This window comes from Fragaria vesca, linkage group LG4 (genome assembly GCF_000184155.1).
Source record: "Fragaria vesca subsp. vesca linkage group LG4, FraVesHawaii_1.0, whole genome shotgun sequence".
Classification (NCBI taxonomy): domain Eukaryota; kingdom Viridiplantae; phylum Streptophyta; class Magnoliopsida; order Rosales; family Rosaceae; genus Fragaria; species Fragaria vesca.
Window position 1 is genome coordinate 311,259 of NC_020494.1, and position 4,460 is coordinate 315,718.

At 38.9% G+C, this 4,460-nt stretch overlaps 1 protein-coding gene across 1 annotated transcript in view; it reads left to right on the plus strand.

The window, feature by feature from the left end:
- The first annotated feature begins 3,787 nt into the window (after positions 1-3,787).
- Positions 3,788-4,460, plus strand: part of LOC101303408 (serine/threonine-protein kinase CBK1-like) — a 6,510-nt gene continuing 5,837 nt past the window's right edge. The window contains exon 1 of the mRNA XM_004296328.1: positions 3,788-4,002. The gene's annotated coding sequence lies outside the window, so the exon portion shown is untranslated. The remainder of the gene's footprint in view (positions 4,003-4,460) is intronic.

Genomic DNA, 4,460 nt, shown 5'->3' on the forward strand with positions numbered 1-4,460 from the left:
CTTTGGGGGAGTAGGAGGAGGTGGAGGAGGTGCGTCAGGGTTGGTGGAAGAGGAGGCCGATGTGTCGCCGTCGGGGAAGGTGGGTGCCCAGAGAAGTCAGTTAGTTAGTTTTTTTTTTTTTTAATTTTTGGTATATCCTTACATTAATATTGAGCTCAGTAAGTGATTATTGAGGATTGATAAGTGATTATTGGGGTCAGTAAGTTATTATTTGAGGTTTGTAATCTAATTATTAAAGGCCAGTAAGTGATTATTGGGTGTCAGTAAGTAATTATTGGGTGTTAGTAACTGATTATTGGAGGTCAGTAACTAAGTTATTAGAGGTCAGTAACTGATTATTGAAGGTCAGTAATTGATTATTGGGGGTCAGTAACTAATTATTGGGGGTCAGTAACCGAGTTACCGGTGACCGGAATCCGGCGACCGGAGAAAAATTGAGTTACTAAGGGTCAGTAACTGAATTACCAGTGACCGAAATCCGGCGATTGGGGAAATCCGGCAACCAAAGTCCGACGACTGGTGACCGGAGTCCGGCGGTCGGTGACCGGAGTCCGGTGAGGTTCCGGCCAAGTATTCTCTCTATTCCACTTTCTCTCTCTCTATGCATATTTAAGGGGTGAGGGTAAAATAGTCTTAAAATAATATGGTTTGTTAAGACCTTAGTAAAGATTTGTGCATTTGGGCATAAAAAATGTTACCTTATATTGAAATGGGCTAATGAAAAACATTGTCATTGGAATGAGAAATAAAGGGTTTAAATTAGTACTAAATGGGCATTTTCCTTTTAAATTATATTTTCTCATCTTAACTGTTCACATTGTAAATATATATGAGTAGAAAATCCGTATCTTTTGAATAAATAAGGATGTTTGTATCTGAAAATGTCTATATATATAACAGCTCTACAATAAGAGAAGCTGAGGATCCCAAAACCCTAGGTTTTGGTGCAAGGCGGCGGTGAACTCCGGCTGCAGGTTCTTTGATGGCACCTCATCTCGGTGAGGCGTTCGGTAGAGGTGGTGTGCTCACGTAGAGCGTGGATCGGGATCTGAGATTGGGGTTAAAGGCTTGGCGTCTGTGGCAGGCTTCGTTGTTTGTCGAAGACGTTTCAGTTAAGGGTGGAGGCAATTCAGATCTGTTTGCTAGAGAAGAGGGAGTGAGCCTGCATCGGAATAGCTGCAGCGAACGCAAAAGGCATCGTCTTCGGAGGAGGTTTAGGGTTAGGAACTAGCAACAGCGGCAACTGAGGAAGTTGTGAGCGTCATCGACGGCGATAAGGGTATGAGGCTTGGATCTGAGTTGACGACCTTGCAGAGGTAGTAGATCTTATTCTTGAGAAAGAGAAGAAGGTAGTCGGACTTTGAGGTCGTTTTGCGGCGGCGTCATGGTCCTCCGACTAAGCAAGCCATCGGAGTATGCCGGCGGCGGCGGAATCCCCTAGAAGACCTTTATGGCGGTCGGGACTGCATGGGTGAATGAGGGAGGAAGACCGGCCACTGGGCTAGGCCCTTCTGGGCTTTCCCTTTGTGGCTTTGTTGTTGGCCTTCTTTTCTTTTTCTCCATGTGGGCTGGGCTTTTGTTTGGGTTTAAAAGGGGAGATAGATCCCTTCTAAGCTTCAGTAATTTATTTTTTTTAATTTTTTTTCAATTCAATGAAAGTTACACTATTGGGTCTTAGGTCTGATTCGATTAAAAGTTGAGACGTTGTTGGAGTTAAGGAGGTTACATGCTTTCTAGTTTGTTTTATCTACCTTTTTTGATGTAGTTTTGAGGTTGTTTTTTTAATTCTTAGATGTAGTTTATTTTTAGTTTTTCAGCCATGTTGCTTGTATGGTTTTCGGACTATTCATGCTTGACCTTTTGGTCGTCATAATCTATGATCAATAGAACTTTCTCATTTCTCCTAAAAAAAAAAGCCTATATATATAATATACAACATATATTATATATATATAATATACTCAGAAAATGCCTATATATAATATACAGCGTATATAGGATCTTTACTTCATGATCCTATGTATTATTTCTATTACAATCAAAATACAACAAAACATTTCCTTCTACACAAATGTAATTTTCAGCATTTGAACCTGATCTCTATAACTCATAGCTTGATAAGATCCTTTGCTACCAATGTTTCTTGGGTTCGCGCATAGATATGTGACATTTAAATAGGTCGTAATTAGGATAATTATAATACATTAATTTTTGGCTTGTATAGAGTATTTACGGTTTCTAATATGCATTCCATTTACATCATTTTACGTAGGAATGTGTTTACCCGCCGTCTAGTGCATAAAAAAGGAACATTTTGGTTTTCTTTGAGATCATACGTTATGTGAACGATAATATTTTTTCTTTCACGCTGCATGGGGATACTAACTTAATTAACCGACTTAAGGTTACCTAAATATTTCTTCATGTGCCCTTGTTTTGTAGTGTTGGAGAGGAAATATCCCACATTAGAAAATGGATAAATAAAATACAACTTATAAATAGATGGATCACACTTAATTGTACCGAGGCCTTTTATGATTAAAAACCCAACACCTTAAAGGTGGTTAAGTTAGGACAGTATCGGTACAATGTGATCCACGGGCCACGCTTGTCCCTGTTCTAGTTGGTATCAGAGCGGGTCCCTATTCAATTACGTCTCCTAGCGTAACAGAAGAAAGTCTCCTAGCATAATGAGCCCAGAATTGGGTTCATCGAATTGCCATCAGAAAAATTCCGATTGGCCCATACCATACCCCAAGTGCCTGCAATGGGCCTTGGACCAAAGTATTACCGATTTCCAATGTGGGAATTGGACTGAATGAATTCCACGTGCAGACCTAAAAAGTTAGGTTGCACGTGAGGGGGAGTGTTGGAGAGGAAAGATCCCACATCAGAAAAATGGATAAATAAAATACAACTTATAAGTGGATGGATCACACTTAATTGTACCGAGACCTTTTATGATTAAAAACCCAACACCTTAAAGGTGGTTAAGTTGAGACAGTATCGGTACAATGTGATCCACGGGCCACGCTTGTCCCTGTTCTAGTTGTAGCATGAACAACATAATACATTTGACTTCGCCAATAAGTAGACCTAATCAAATTGTAGCATGAATGATACGTTTTCCATTGTGATTGTGCTATTACTCTTATTACTGTCCACTCTTTTCATTCATTGTAATATAAATATTGATACGTTGATTTTTCTAATTTTCTTACGTAAATATCATAATGTAGAGAGATATTTTTTATTTTCATATGTTTTAGAGTGTATAATACATTCTTTTTTTTTTATAAGAGAAAATAAATTATAAAGAGAAGTCTCTACAACAGCCTATACTAAAACGATCAAAATTAAATGCCTTAAACGCGAAGAGCAGGAACTTGTAATTCCAGATAGCTGGATTTGAGACCTGATGCCTCAAGCTAGTCACTACATCGGCCACAAAATTTGTTTGCCAAGGGACATACTTGAAGGTGTATAATATATTGTTGATGACGACGTGCCAATAATTTTCCGTCCTCGATGAAAAATATTTTTGTTTTCATTAAGATGCAAGTCATGCAACCCTAGAAATGAATCATCCATGAAAATCTTGTAGACAAATACACACATAAAATAAGAGAAGAAATGCAGAGACAGACAGGCAGACAATCACAGAAGAAAAAGAAATTAAAAAAATGGACTAAAACGAGTGAAAACTCCATATATAAAGCTAAATAGAGTAATGGTTTAGCTATGGAAAAGAGTCAAAGGGGAGTAAGCAACTTTTGAATAAAGGAAAAGGGAAAAATAAAGAGAGAGAGAGAGAGAGAGAGAGAGAGAATAGAGAGTGGGAAGTGGCAATGGAGGCATCAGAATCATCATCACAACATAACTCATGAACAACAACAACGACACCCAAGTGCTCCACTTCTCCACTACCTTCTTCTTCTTCTTCTTTCTTCAAAACCCAACAAGAACATCTCTTTAGGGTTTCACTTCACTTTTTCCTACTGGGTTTGTACGCCATCCCATATACTCTCCTTCTTTCTTTCTCTTTCTCTCTCTTGAACCCATCTCTGATTTGCTTTGAATTCACTTCTGTAATGTAAAGTTTCGATTTTTATGCCCACCGTCGCTGTCTTTCATTGTCCGATTGTGTTGGGTTTGGTTTGTTTTTATTTGTTTTTTCATTTTTTATTTTTTTGGTGGGTTTGATCGATTGTGGATTAGGTTGGTGGGAAGTGATTCACCTGTAGATTAGTTTCGTTATGTCATTGGGTTGGATTGTTTGGATCGTCAAGTTTGACTTTTTTTCCAGTTTTGGAATTGGTGAGTTTAGTTGTGTGTTTGATAGGTGGAAATGTGAGAGAGTGGTAAAGATTGGGATGCTAGATTTGGTGTTTTCGAGTGTGGTGTTTTCGTGTGTGTGTGTGTGTGTGTGTGTGTGGTGGGGGGGTGGGGGGGGGTGGGTG